General features: G+C 42.9%; 1 long non-coding RNA gene across 1 annotated transcript; it reads left to right on the top strand.

Moving 5' to 3' along the window:
* Positions 1 to 9,489: 9,489 nt before the first annotated feature.
* On the top strand, positions 9,490 to 12,127 carry LOC135376617 (uncharacterized). The gene is made up of 3 exons (XR_010417773.1): positions 9,490 to 9,711; positions 10,203 to 10,259; positions 12,029 to 12,127. It is a non-coding gene; the product is annotated as an uncharacterized LOC135376617 (long non-coding RNA).
* Positions 12,128 to 15,669: the final 3,542 nt, after the last annotated feature.

Genomic DNA, 15,669 nt, shown 5'->3' with positions numbered 1-15,669 from the left:
GGGAAAGGTAACAGAAACGGAAACGGATATCGCGCAGTTAGAGTACCTGAAACTGAGACGGAAACGACAATATTTTACGGTAATAATTCGGGTACCGCAAGACTCAAATTTTTGCAATTTTTCACTGTATCACGCAGGTAAATTTATGAAATAAGCCTCAATGAAGCAAATTAAAATTAACTGAACAACTAAAACTAAAATGAACTATCAGACTGGAGCATATAAGTAACTAGTATACAGTAAATAGTCCTTATACGCTGATGGTGACTTGGAAGTTGCAAGCGTGAGTAACATTCCTGGAAACCATGTTCATATTAGCTGTTCACAGAAATCACGTACGTACATGTTTATTTTGAATAAACGCTGTCTCTTGTATGCAACTATTCATGTACCCCTGATGTCCTCGAAATACACTTCAGAACGTAGAGGGATTAAGTTTTGTCACGATATCGATGTTCTTTTTTTAGTGAAAAAAACAAAAACAAAACAAAACAGAAATAATGAAAACAAAGAGGGGGCTGGAGGTCGGGCGGTACCGAAGGTAGGAAAGTAGGAAAGGGAAACTCAGGTTCCTTGCGCTCACTTTCACAGACATCCTTTTGTGCAACTGTATTCTATTTAAGTGTAGAGAGCATAGGTTGCACACCGTACATGTGCTGGAGGTAACCAACTTTCCACATGGCGCTGTAGTTTAGCATGCTTTGGGTGCTACATCTTCTACATCATATGTGTATTTTTTTCATTTCAGCCTTTCCCTGTAAGTATGCCTGCTTGTCACATTTCACCTACACACGCAGTTATTTTTTTAGTGTGTTCATTAACACGTGCATCATATGATGATAATGATCATGATGATTCAGGTTTTTATGGCGCACAGACAACTAAGGTCATAGTCCTCCAAAACTGTGGTGAAATTATGACTAATTAAATATGTGCGTGAACAATGATAGGGATGTGATCAGTTAAACTTCTATGCGATGTTCAGTAAAAACTTCTTGACAAATACATAAAATAGCTATACAAAATTACACGAGATTGACTATCCCGGTGTCTTTCAAGAAGTTAAAAATGCTGTTAAAAGGGACGACAGCCTCATCACCCAGCAGAAGGGCTGGGTGAAGAGGTAAATAGTGTGTATAAAACTGTCTAAAGTGATGTCTACGATGGGCCTCATGGTGCGGACATGAAATGAGTAAATGTATAACGGAGAGAAGTTCACCACAGTGCTCGCCCTGAGGTGGCTCCTCTCCACGAAGTAAAAACCCATGAGTGATGAATGTACGTCCTATGCGTAACCTTGTTAATATGACACTTTGAAAACGATTTTCTGGACGCTCTCCATGATGTTGAATGTTCGGTTTATTCAAATGAAGCTTGTTATGCGTTTGGCTGTTCCAGAAATTTTGCCAGTTTACATGAATTGACTGCTTTAGTGAAGATACAATATCATGTAAGGGTAATTCAGAGGGGGTTATATCATTTGAAGCGGCAGCTGCAGCAGCCTGGTCTGCTAATTCATTGCCCTGTATGCCAACCTGGCTGGGTAGGCAGCATAAGATTACAGAACATCCTTTCTTGTTTATCGTGTGGGCTATGTATTGTGCTCGCAGCACAAGAAAATTCTTCTGCTTGTGTATGCTACAGATAGCATTAAAGGAACTCAGGGAATCCGTGTACACAACTGCTGATTTTATGCAGCCTTGAAGAATGTAGTTCAGTGCAAGGATAATAGCATAAATTTCTGCTGTAAAGCTGGATGCAATGTTTTTTATACGGTGTGATCTTGTGCATGTTCCAGAGACCATGGCACACGTTACCCCTGCACTAGACCCATACTTACCATCGGTGTACACCTCATCGTGATTCCCAAAGCTTTGTTTCAAATATTCAAACTCTTGTTGCAGTATAGGCATCGCAGTGTTATGTTTGCTGTATTTCATAAGTGTAGTGTCAGATCTCACAGGTGGTTCCCAGGGTGGGATCCTCTTACTACGTTGTGCAACCAGATACTTGCAATAAGAGAAATTGTGAGACTCACTCTCATTTGCAAGACGCATACAGAATGGTGGAACAACTGAGCGTTTGTTAGTGAAGAACTGTTCAAACCGTGTGCTTGTAACACACGGCAGTGCAGGGTGTTGAGGATGACGTCTTATTCTTAATGTGTAAGATGCCCCAAGATAAAATCTACGTCTAGTCAAAGAGTATTCATGAGTTTCAACATACAAACTTTCAACTGGTGAGGTTCTAAAAGCACCAGTTATCAGCCGAAGTCCTTGATGATGTACAGGATCCAGTATTTTTAAAACAGATGGACGAGCTGAACCATACACAATACTCCCATAGTCTAGTTTCGAACGCACTGTCGAAATATAGACTTTATGCAACGTCTCTCGATCTGCACCCCAGGACTTGTGTGAAAGAATTTTAAGAACATTATTCGATTTGATACATTTGATTTTTCAGTTTTTAAGATGCGACAAAAATGTGAGCTTTTTGTCAAATATAACACCGAGGAATTTGTGCTCGCTTCTTACAAGAATGCCATGGCCATTCAGTTTCAGAGATGGTTGAGGGAAAACACCTCTAACTCTTGAGAAAGGAACACATACAGTTTTCTCTGGTGAGAACTTAAAACCATTTCCAGTAGACCATTTCACCAACTTATTTATAGCCAGCTGCATCTGTCGCTCACATATTGTCAGGTTGGTAGAGGAATAAGAGATTTGGATATCATCTACGTAGAGAGAGTATGTTATAGATGGTGGCATTACACTGGCTACGTAGTTGATTTTTACGAGGAATAAGATGACACTGAGTACGGATCCTGGGGGACGCCGTTCTCTTTTACAAAATCATGGGATAATATGGTGCCCAGTTGAACCCTAAATGGTCGATTTTCAAGGAAGTTAGAAATGCACTTGAGAAGGCGACCCCTAATGCCGAAGGAATATAAATCTTGTAGAATGCCGTAACGCCAAGCAGTGTCATAGGCCTTCTCTAAATAAAAAAAATACAGACAAACAGTGCTGCCTTCTTACGAAAGCTTCGCGGATAATTGTTTCCAAGCGAACGAGGTGATCTGTTGTGGAGTGCCCCGCTCGGAAACCACACTGAAGTCGACATGTTAAATTATCCTCTTCCAGGATATGCATCAGACGGTTACCAACCATTCGTTCAAACGTCTTGCCAATACAACTTGTAAGGGCAATAGGCCTGTAACTTGAAGGGTTCCTTACCCGGTTTCAAAAGGGGAATTATGGTGGCAACTTTCCATCGTACAGGTAGCACTCCTTGTGCCCAAACATGGTTGAAGAATTTCAGCAAGCATGATTTGGACACCTCAGACAGGTGGTCAAGCATCGGATATGTGATCCGGTCAGGACCTGGAGCAGTTGCTTTTGCATACAGTAAGGATCGAGACAGTTCTAACATGGTGAAAGGCTGATTATATGCGTAAGCATCACCCCCACGCAGTGGGATTATTTGTTTTTCAGCCATTTGTTTAACTTTAAGGAATTCACTACTATAGTGGATACGCTTTGGAAGTGATGCCCGAGTGCATTAGCCTGTTCTTCCAGGTTGTCACACACTTTTCCATTTACTTGTAAAAGAGGGACAGACCGACTAATATGTTCGCCTCTAATTTTGCGAAGCCTGTCCCAGACCATTTTAGATAGGGTATTACGAGATAGAGAATATACGAAGGTTTGCCAAGAAGATCGTTTAGCTTCCTTGCGGGTCTATCTGGCCTTCGCCCTTGCTTTTTTGAAGAGTAAGAGATTTTCTGATGTAGGGAATCTCCGAAATCTACCCCACGCAGAAACAACACTGCATTATTCCACTCTCGCAGATCAGGGTAGCAGTGGGCAGATTCCGACTGCAGCAGTCAGCGGTGACCACATGTACGGGGAAAGGACGAGCAGCGGCAGAGTTTCTGCACAAGTTTTGTGTCAGTAAATAATGCGGATTGCAAGCGCTGGTGTGTGCGTCGGTTTCCTGTTCTCTAATGTTCTCCTGATGCTGCATATCGCTCATGTCGCTCAAAAACCGACTGCGACCATCGACTAAGTTTTCCTTGTAAACTTTAAACACTGTGAGACACATTATTATATCGTATTAAGCAGTACAACGTGGTATAAGTGAACGCACACCAAACGATATACGGTACATCAGTGATCTGCAAACGCAAAGAAAGCTACAAGAAAGATTGCACGCATGCCCTATGCATGTCCTGCTTGAGACGTAATTACGACGTTCACATTTTCCAAAACGCTCTACCGGGATGTACAGTGGGTATCCGAGGAATATCTGGACCTACGGGACGTTCGGGATCTATCCCGGATATCCCCTGTACATTCGTGGTTTACTGGGATGTGGGGATGCACTTTACTGACATTTTCAAGCTGTCAGCTGTCTGGCGGCGTTGTAATGCCACTTAATGTCTGTTTTCTGTGCTGGGGGTATAGCAGCAGTGTAGCAGCAGTGTAGGTTTCAATTTAATGCGCAATTATGGAGTGTGGCGGGGTACGTACGGGGGCGTTGGGGGTGTACATGTTGGGTCAAGTGACTGTTTTCTCCTTGGGGAGATGCTAGGTTAGCATATCAAGTGTGTGGCTGTTGAGCAATTTTATTCGAAAATTGTTTTGGCTCATCGTTTTTGCTTCTTTTACGCATTGCGTAATTCCATTTGAGTTGCATCAACTTCTTTCTATTTAAAACCCTGGCGAGGCTGTGCTACCAGCCCACCGTGCACGTGCACTTATAATAGATGCATTGCATTCAAAATAACTGAAGCTTTTTTTGGTTCAAAACTATTTATTTGATACATGGGTGTACTGTCTGGGCCACACAGTCTGGGACAATGAGATTGCAACGTTGTAGATGTGCATCCTCGGTTGCTGGGTTGCTTGTCGAAGAGAAAGGTACGGAGCCATCTTTTTCTTCTGTTCGGTGTTCGGAAGTTCGGAAGCTCGCTCGGAAAGGTGGTGCTGGGTGCGCATTGGGTGTCTGTTTCGCGCAATTCATCACGGCAATTCATTCGTTGTCACTTTCGTCGTGCACATTGTTCGTCGCATTTGTAGTCACATTAGGCCAAGGGAATATATCTGTTCAACGAGTTGAAGCCGCTTTGGGTATCTGCTTCGCGCAAGCCTTTCTTGCAATTCCTTGGTTGTCACATTCCTACTGCCACGTCGTCAATTTCATTCTTAGAGGGATTCATAGGTCCGAATCAGGTGCGACATCCTCTTCGACATTCTTTGTCACACCTGGAGGCACATTATCGAGGGAAGCATGAGAACGATATTCCTCTGTCCGGTTCCACGAGGTGCACCGCTGGTGTATCGCTTTCGCATTGGGTATCTGTTTCGCGCAATCCTTTCTGTCAATTCCTTGGTTGTCACATTCCTACTGCCACATCGTCAGTTTCATTCTTACAGGGACTCATAGGTCCGAATCAGGTGCGAAATCCTCTACGACGTTCTTTGTCGCATTTGTAGACACATTATCGAGGGAAGCATGAGAACGATATTCCTCTGTCCGGTTCCACGGGGTGCACCGCTGATGTATCGCTTTCGCATTGGGTATCTGTTTCGCGCAATCATTTCTGGCAGTTCCTTGGTTGTCACTGTAGTCACTGTGGTCTGAAACAGGCGCGACATCCTGTTCGACATTCTTTGTCACATTTGTAGACACATTATCCAGGGAGGCATGAGAACGATATTGCTCTGCTCTGTTCTGTTCCATGAGGTGTACAGTAGTTGTATCGCTTTCGTTGTGTCGTTTCGCTATTTCATCCTTAAAGACTCACAGGTCCCAAATAGGTGCGACATCTTCTTTGTCATTCTTTTTTCTTCTTCTTTCTTTGTCGCATTTGTAGTCACATTATGGACGGCAGTACGATCTTTTCCACGAGGTGTACTGCTGTTGTATCTTTGTCGCGCAATCATTTCCGACTATCCCTTCGTTGTCTCATTCGTATCACCGCATTCTTAAAGAGTCACATGTCCGAAATGGGTACAATTCTTCGCAATTTCCTTTGTCACAGTCGTAGTCGTGTCGTGCGTTTTCCGAAGGACTCCTAGTTCTTTTCTTCTTGTTTTCTTTACGTGGATATCAGTTCCGATGAGACCTGCATGCACTCGCTTCAACTTCTTTGTCGTGTAATCTGTTGTCGTGTTAACGTAGTTGAGCCATACCAGTCTTCATATCTCAATGATGTTGCATTCTTTGACTTTGACGCAGGCTACTTCTTCTGCCCGATGACCCGATTTGCCTGCGCATAACATCTTTTTAACTTTTGCGCAGGCATAACGGGTCGGACATTTCCGTTTTGAACCCCGACTTGAACTGACCAAGGCACAGCTTTGATTGCCTAGGCCAGAACACGTCGGTGGTTGCGCGATGACTCCGGATTTCTTGATTTTCGATTTCATTTGCTTTGATTTCCTTTGCTCCTTGTCCTTTGCGTTTTGTCTTCAAATTTCTCTCTTTTGCTTTTTACGCAGCTGTGATTGGCGCTCAGAGCCTCGTTGGCCGGACTCGCTGTGGCTGTCGAGCCCGTTATCAGCTCCCACCACGGGGAGGTGAGGTTGAGCGCCAACAGTTATTGGGAGCCAATGAATCCGAAGCCATTGGGGTCCAGGGGCAGGCAGGGGTCAAAGTCAGGTCAAGACGTGGAACACTGAAGTCCTAGAGGCAGTGAACGGAGCGCAAGAGGATCTCAATGACGTCCTTCGGCATTGGGGTAGCCGGATCAGACTCCTCGATCGCAGTAACGATCATGACTATGAGATCGATGGTGTCGGCTTCCCTGATGTGTCTATGGTAGTTCGTGGCGGGGAACCGGACAAAGTCCATGCCCTCATCGAGAAGACGTGGACATTCTTGGCCTAGAATACCGTGGAGAAAATCGACGCACGCCGAGAGAAAGCCTGGTACCTTGTAGAAAGCCCTGACGTTCGCTTTCAGCTGATCAAAGGCACCAGGATGGTGAAGAACTACCTCACGGTAGTGTAAGGACATCAGACCCTGCACCCAGTCAGGAGTTGGTCTCCTCCAGCGAGCAAGGAAGGATTGCCGCATGTCATAAGTCCTACCGAGGATGGTTCGCAGAAAGAGACTCATGGCGTCAGATAGAGAAACGGAGGCCGAGACGAGCAGAAGAGGTAACTAAGCCGTTAAATTATAATCAATATAATTCACCTCATTGTCTTTGGTGATTCACCTCATTGAAACTACGGTTTCACCAAAGACAATGACTTGAATCTTAAAGCTATTTTAAAGCCACCTGCCAAGGGCACATTTAAGCAGGCAGAAGAAGCTGTTTTATTAATTTAGTTTGAACTGAACGGAGTGATGTGGTGATTTTGTATGTGTTATGGCGAATTCGGGTGGTCATTTCGTAGGAGCCACATTTTTTTCGTTGGCCAGATCCCAAGTAGTCGACGTCAGGCCGCTCCGCCCTCATATCAGCGATGTCAGCGGATAAGGTATTTAATCAGTGATACGCTGCCAGAGATAAACAGTAATATTATATCATAGTTAATCCTACTGATATGATATCATTGATAAGATTATTACGTAAACAATAATGACAGCAATGTAATTACAAACTAGGAATCGAGTAACAAACTAGGAATCGAACTTCGGTCGTTTTAGGTGTCAGCCGAGCACTTCGACCCAGTAGACCATGGCTCGGCATGTTTGGGAGAATGGTTAATCAGAATAGAATTGTGGCTGGTAGACGTTGTTTGATTTTGTTTTGTGCCAGATGGCGCCACGGAGTTGTTAGATTTCGTCGTCAAGGGCTGGCACCACTTCTATGAAATATTAAATTTACCGCAGCAGCATTGGCTCGTTTGCTGTTCAACAGATGCGACTACCTGCACGAGTAATTTAAATATCGCGCCCTTTAGGTTTTCGTGTCATGTTCAATAGATGTGCTACTTATACAACATTTTAAATTTCCCTTCTTTTGTGACATGTTTAAACAGATGGCGAATTCACTTTTGCCTCAAGAGACGACGCTATGAAGAATTTTAAATTTCCCGCAAGTAGTCTTCCCTCTTGCTAAAGACTCGCCACGATAATCTCGTTTCAGAACAAAAAATAAAAAATAAAAAATGACGAACCATTTCTATGCCACTTTACTGTCAAGCAGCTCGAGAGATGTGTTTCTGAGTAACACAATGATGGAAGTACAGAATGGATCTCGCTCAGTCAGTGGAATTATATCGCAACTGTCAGGTTGCTCTGGCCGAGGTGAATATCCTATTGCAATTAACAATATCATAGGTACTGCTAATGGTATATCAGAGTGTAGCCTCACGGATACTGTAAGCATGACAGGACAAGCAAAATTTCTTGATAGATCTGATAGACAAAACAGATAGATCACAGATGTCTCAAGTATATAGTCATCTCAAAGCATGAGCAAAGCATAGTGATACTCTGATTTAAAAAAAAAAAAGAGAAACAGTTGAGCTTCGATGACAATTCTACTTCGCTTTGTTATGCAAAGGATACAGACATACTGAAAGGCAATAACAAACAAGTCTTCCTCTACGGACAAATATTTCTTCAATTGACGTTACGTGACACAGTCAACACAGCGTCGAATCGACATTATAATTATGTCGATCCACATACCGTGTGAGGACGACGATGAGGCAATGCTGATTTTGAGTTGGTGATATCCAAAGCGAACAGAAAGTCCAACAGTTCGCTGGATGCGAGGTTTGAGCGACGCAAGGATCAAATCCCGCACCATTCTTACGTTTCCGATCACTACGATATTTCATTCTGAGACACTTAGTTTCATGTAATATACAGGGTGTTCAAAATTAAGCTTTCACTAGCACTTTATAAATAGGCGAAGAAAAGAAAACTGGTGCTATTTTTTCAGTTCCTTGAGTAAGAATCAGGTGCTACATAATTAGCAGCACCTGTTTCCTACTCAAGGAACAGAAAAAATAGCACCAGTTTTCTTTGGTTCGCCTATTTATAAAGTGCTAGTGAAAGCTTAATTTGGAACACCCTGTATTTAAAGGTTTCCCCCTACATTACGCTTCTCTCCATTGAATATCAGATACGTCACCAACAATTGTATCCACCTGAAAAGATAGTTACGTTATTTCAACCTGCGGCACCCATTTGTCTTGCCTATGCTTTCTATGTGTTGGTGGTGAATCCGTGACTTCCATTTTCTCAATACTTGCTATTTTATTGTTTCGTGCTGTGCTCGACTGAACATGTAGGTGCAGTATGCTATCGTGCATTTTATTGATCGAAATGAAATCGAAGTCGTGTCGTCTTCCTGGCTGTCGGGAGACGTATGCAGGTGGCATGACCCACCCATAAAGTGGAAGGACTGATTCGAAAAGCCCCGCCCCCCCCCCCCCCCCCAGGAAGCCAATACGAACTCGAAGTTCGCGTTAATGGACCATTGAGTATGTATATTAACAGACACACATAATCGTTTTAAACGTTAAACGTTTTATTTATTAATATAGCTGCACGCATGTGCCAATGGCTCACTGGCCTGTATTCTTACCTCACAATGGTGCAAGCAAAAGCTGCCACCTTCTCAATACACATCCGAGTAAAATGCTTCGAATGAGCTGCACCTGAAGCGACCTCGTTGTCCCATAGTCATGGACAGCAGCGAAGATGAGCTCCCACCAGTTGTGGACACCTTTCTGCGAAAAGGTATGTTTTACATTCTCTCTGCGCGGCATTCTTGTACCCGAAAGCTAGGTTAGCTTGCCTAGCCTAGAAAGCTTGGTTTCGAAAAACCACATATTTCTGCTACCAAAGGTGTACCACATGAAACGCACTAGTTACGAATTCAGGAGCACCTGCCAATAGTAGAGGTAACAAACAAGGGGCTGCTGGTGGAAGCTAGTCAGTCACGTTTATTTAATGAAAAACAGTCTGGGGGTAGATAAACCTCTGGCTACAAAGACTTGCAATATGCAGATTATGTGTCCATCAGCAGTACGCGTCCATCACTGAGTGTGACACAGCAAGGATCGCAAAGGAGTTGTATGTATAAAGTGCTAACGCAGACTAAAACGATTGTAGTCATCTAGGGGCACTTCTTATTCAAGGAAGCCTGTGCATTGAAGCAGTGAACTTCTTCCTACGCACTAGCTTGCAGTCCAATATGTAATGTGAAGTTTGCCTTCCCGTGATCACAGCTGCTGCCGCGCAGGTCACTGCGTCGCAAGCTCAAGGACTTGCGTTGCAACAGCGTGGTAAGCACAACGATTTACGTATATTGTTCGTATGTAGAGAATGATTTATCCTACGTTTTAACAATTATTATAAAAACAACAAACTGGCACCTCATTGATATGTCCGATTGGGCTCTCTCCGAACTTTTTCTCCGGAGAGTATGTGTATCTTGTATACGAACACAGCTGCCCTGTATAGTTGCTAACCCGGTATAAGAGAAGTATAGTCATGGAATCAGCAATCTCCCTGTCATGCTTTTAAATGGTGCACACCACAGTAGTGACACACCTTCCATTGCGTCTCATATGAGTCCAAATTTACCTGCCGTCGTTGACCTGCAGCAGACGTAGTATAAGAGTATCTCATCGTGGCTGATCAGAGCAGCGAACATATAGGGGTGGGACAGGCGACGAAAACAACTTGCGTGAGATTTCAATAGCAATTATGTGTTCACTAACTAGGAAAGCTGCATGTAGGCTAATCCAACCGAAGCCACCTATGTGAATCAGCCTAGGTGTAGCTCGTCCCCTTGATCTTTCCATGAGAAACAAAAACAAAATTGTACATTTTCTTGGGGGTGTGCATATAGGCTATAATTTTTATGAGAATTTTGTTTCCTTAATCATTCGGAGTGCATCGAAGATGGCCTAAAGATGAAAAAATGTCGTTCGTTTCATGCGCCTTTTGACATGATGTTTCTGTGGCTCTTTTGTCTCGAGTTAGAGGGGAAGGGTTGATGTAGCTTTCGGAAGGGCATATGGAAGGGTAAAAAAATATATGACGTGATGAAAGCTCACAAGCAGAGCACCTGCTGGGCTGCGGTTTACGGTCACTTTTCGAACAGTTAGGCCATTCTCACAAAAGCTTGATTTTTTTAGGCTGACTGCAGCACAACAATGAATAATAAAATTGTTAGAGCGAAAATCAGACATCGCGCCTCCCAACTCTCAACTGGTGAATGGTTCCGATAACCAACATCACCTTTTCGGAATTGAATTGCAACATTAGCAGGCCAAAATGGGGTTTCTTTTAGAGCTTACATCGTGACAATAGCAAATTTGTAACGTGTTCCCTACCACTGTGAGTACATCCACCTAAAAGGTGGAAATTTGTTATTCATGTCTCTTCATGCTGTGCGTAATGAATTGCAAAGTGTCAATGACAACTCTCCAAGAACTTCCACATGCTCCGTATGGCACTGTGGCAGCAAACTCACCTGCTCACAAGTCTAGTGCCTCTGCAGAGCAAAGTTTCAGACACACAGGAATTCATTTCCCAGCGATGTGGAAGAAGTGAATAACTTTGAAAGGCTACTCACTGTTGAGAACGAAAAGCAGTTGGTAAGTAGAGGCAGGGTGCTTTGATTTGATGAGTGAGTCAAGGTGACAAGTACAAGTGGTGAGGTGTAGGCTTGTTTTTACAGGAGTTTATTATGCTGTGTGGATAACGTTACATGTCTGAATGTCCATGTGGTATATGCCATAGGTGCAGGCCAACTGGTGTACAAACTCCACAATGTGAAAATCCTGGATCCGGACACATCTAGAGAGAGAGGGGGGAACTTTGACCTGTCCTTTTTGTTTTGTCCCGACTAAGGCTTTTCGCCATTATCGATACGCCCATTGGTGTTGCCGTGCACTGTTCATCAAAAGAAATACGGTGCCCAGGGCACGGTATTCAGTCGAGCGAATTATGAAATTGCCAGGAAAGTCTGTATCATCTGGCTGTTCAGAGGCTGCGCACATACTGATGTATTTTTTGTTGCTAACATGAGCATTACTTTTTGCAGTTACAGGAACTCACACTGCTTGAAGGCCACTCAGTGAAATGTGCAGTCCGAAGGATATTGGCCCACAGACGAGCTAGCCCAGCTACACAGTTGGAAACAGGGAAAGGTAACAGAAACGGAAACGGATATCGCGCAGTTAGAGTACCTGAAACTGAGACGGAAACGACAATATTTTACGGTAATAATTCGGGTACCGCAAGACTCAAATTTTTGCAATTTTTCACTGTATCACGCAGGTAAATTTATGAAATAAGCCTCAATGAAGCAAATTAAAATTAACTGAACAACTAAAACTAAAATGAACTATCAGACTGGAGCATATAAGTAACTAGTATACAGTAAATAGTCCTTATACGCTGATGGTGACTTGGAAGTTGCAAGCGTGAGTAACATTCCTGGAAACCATGTTCATATTAGCTGTTCACAGAAATCACGTACGTACATGTTTATTTTGAATAAACGCTGTCTCTTGTATGCAACTATTCATGTACCCCTGATGTCCTCGAAATACACTTCAGAACGTAGAGGGATTAAGTTTTGTCACGATATCGATGTTCTTTTTTTAGTGAAAAAAACAAAAACAAAACAAAACAGAAATAATGAAAACAAAGAGGGGGCTGGAGGTCGGGCGGTACCGAAGGTAGGAAAGTAGGAAAGGGAAACTCAGGTTCCTTGCGCTCACTTTCACAGACATCCTTTTGTGCAACTGTATTCTATTTAAGTGTAGAGAGCATAGGTTGCACACCGTACATGTGCTGGAGGTAACCAACTTTCCACATGGCGCTGTAGTTTAGCATGCTTTGGGTGCTACATCTTCTACATCATATGTGTATTTTTTTCATTTCAGCCTTTCCCTGTAAGTATGCCTGCTTGTCACATTTCACCTACACACGCAGTTATTTTTTTAGTGTGTTCATTAACACGTGCATCATATGATGATAATGATCATGATGATTCAGGTTTTTATGGCGCACAGACAACTAAGGTCATAGTCCTCCAAAACTGTGGTGAAATTATGACTAATTAAATATGTGCGTGAACAATGATAGGGATGTGATCAGTTAAACTTCTATGCGATGTTCAGTAAAAACTTCTTGACAAATACATAAAATAGCTATACAAAATTACACGAGATTGACTATCCCGGTGTCTTTCAAGAAGTTAAAAATGCTGTTAAAAGGGACGACAGCCTCATCACCCAGCAGAAGGGCTGGGTGAAGAGGTAAATAGTGTGTATAAAACTGTCTAAAGTGATGTCTACGATGGGCCTCATGGTGCGGACATGAAATGAGTAAATGTATAACGGAGAGAAGTTCACCACAGTGCTCGCCCTGAGGTGGCTCCTCTCCACGAAGTAAAAACCCATGAGTGATGAATGTACGTCCTATGCGTAACCTTGTTAATATGACACTTTGAAAACGATTTTCTGGACGCTCTCCATGATGTTGAATGTTCGGTTTATTCAAATGAAGCTTGTTATGCGTTTGGCTGTTCCAGAAATTTTGCCAGTTTACATGAATTGACTGCTTTAGTGAAGATACAATATCATGTAAGGGTAATTCAGAGGGGGTTATATCATTTGAAGCGGCAGCTGCAGCAGCCTGGTCTGCTAATTCATTGCCCTGTATGCCAACCTGGCTGGGTAGGCAGCATAAGATTACAGAACATCCTTTCTTGTTTATCGTGTGGGCTATGTATTGTGCTCGCAGCACAAGAAAATTCTTCTGCTTGTGTATGCTACAGATAGCATTAAGGGAACTCAGGGAATCCGTGTACACAACTGCTGATTTTATGCAGCCTTGAAGAATGTAGTTCAGTGCAAGGATAATAGCATAAATTTCTGCTGTAAAGCTGGATGCAATGTTTTTTTATACGGTGTGATCTTGTGCATGTTCCAGAGACCATGGCACACGTTACCCCTGCACTAGACCCATACTTACTTTGGCCCATCGGTGTACACCTCATCGTGATTCCCAAAGCTTTGTTTCAAATATTCAAACTCTTGTTGCAGTATAGGCATCGCAGTGTTATGTTTGCTGTATTTCATAAGTGTAGTGTCAGATCTCACAGGTGGTTCCCAGGGTGGGATCCTCTTACTACGTTGTGCAACCAGATACTTGCAATAAGAGAAATTGTGAGACTCACTCTCATTTGCAAGACGCATACAGAATGGTGGAACAACTGAGCGTTTGTTAGTGAAGAACTGTTCAAACCGTGTGCTTGTAACACACGGCAGTGCAGGGTGTTGAGGATGACGTCTTATTCTTAATGTGTAAGATGCCCCAAGATAAAATCTACGTCTAGTCAAAGAGTATTCATGAGTTTCAACATACAAACTTTCAACTGGTGAGGTTCTAAAAGCACCAGTTATCAGCCGAAGTCCTTGATGATGTACAGGATCCAGTATTTTTAAAACAGATGGACGAGCTGAACCATACACAATACTCCCATAGTCTAGTTTCGAACGCACTGTCGAAATATAGACTTTATGCAACGTCTCTCGATCTGCACCCCAGGACTTGTGTGAAAGAATTTTAAGAACATTATTCGATTTGATACATTTGATTTTTCAGTTTTTAAGATGCGACAAAAATGTGAGCTTTTTGTCAAATATAACACCGAGGAATTTGTGCTCGCTTCTTACAAGAATGCCATGGCCATTCAGTTTCAGAGATGGTTGAGGGAAAACACCTCTAACTCTTGAGAAAGGAACACATACAGTTTTCTCTGGTGAGAACTTAAAACCATTTCCAGTAGACCATTTCACCAACTTATTTATAGCCAGCTGCATCTGTCGCTCACATATTGTCAGGTTGGTAGAGGAATAAGAGATTTGGATATCATCTACGTAGAGAGAGTATGTTATAGATGGTGGCATTACACTGGCTACGTAGTTGATTTTTACGAGGAATAAGATGACACTGAGTACGGATCCTGGGGGACGCCGTTCTCTTTTACAAAATCAGTAGTATAGATTCGAGCCCCACAACGACATCCTTTTTCTAATCCAGTTCTAGGAATTTCTAATCCACCACCCATTTCTAATCCAGGTGAAGCCAGGTCTAATCCAGGCTCCACCACTTCATGGTGATCCATTCAATTTCTATGTGATTGGCTACCCTTCATTGCCGCATTTGTTCACTCACTCATAGACACCAAAATTATCTATTCTATTCAATTCTAAGTTGGCTCATAGGCTTCCAAATCGCTCTTTTTTCTAATCCATTTCTAGGAATTTCTAATCCACCAGCCAATTCTAATCCAGGTCAAGCCACTTCTAAGTCCTCTGGTTGGTTGGTCACAGCTCCACCCCTTCATTCATCAAATTTCTATGTGATTGGCTACCATTAATTGCCACAACATCTGCTCACTCGCTCGTAGACACCAAAATGATCTATTCTATTCAATTCTAGTCGGCTCATAGGCTTCCAAATCGCTCACCAGTCCATTGGTCCAGGGGTGGTCACTTCCATCCATTTCTAAAACCTAGTGATTGGCTTGTTGGCTTCCTGTCATACATGCTCGGTCATGTCATACATGTCATACATGCATGTCATACAATGAGTCGATAGACTCATTTGTCATTTCCACTCTCTAGTTACTCGGTCACACGCTTTCAACTGTATATTGCTTCATAATTC

Source organism: Ornithodoros turicata, unplaced genomic scaffold, assembly GCF_037126465.1.
Source record: "Ornithodoros turicata isolate Travis unplaced genomic scaffold, ASM3712646v1 ctg00001178.1, whole genome shotgun sequence".
In the NCBI taxonomy this organism is placed as follows: domain Eukaryota; kingdom Metazoa; phylum Arthropoda; class Arachnida; order Ixodida; family Argasidae; genus Ornithodoros; species Ornithodoros turicata.
The sequence above is the reverse complement of the archived record's forward strand: the minus strand, read 5'-3'. Positions and strand labels throughout refer to the sequence as shown.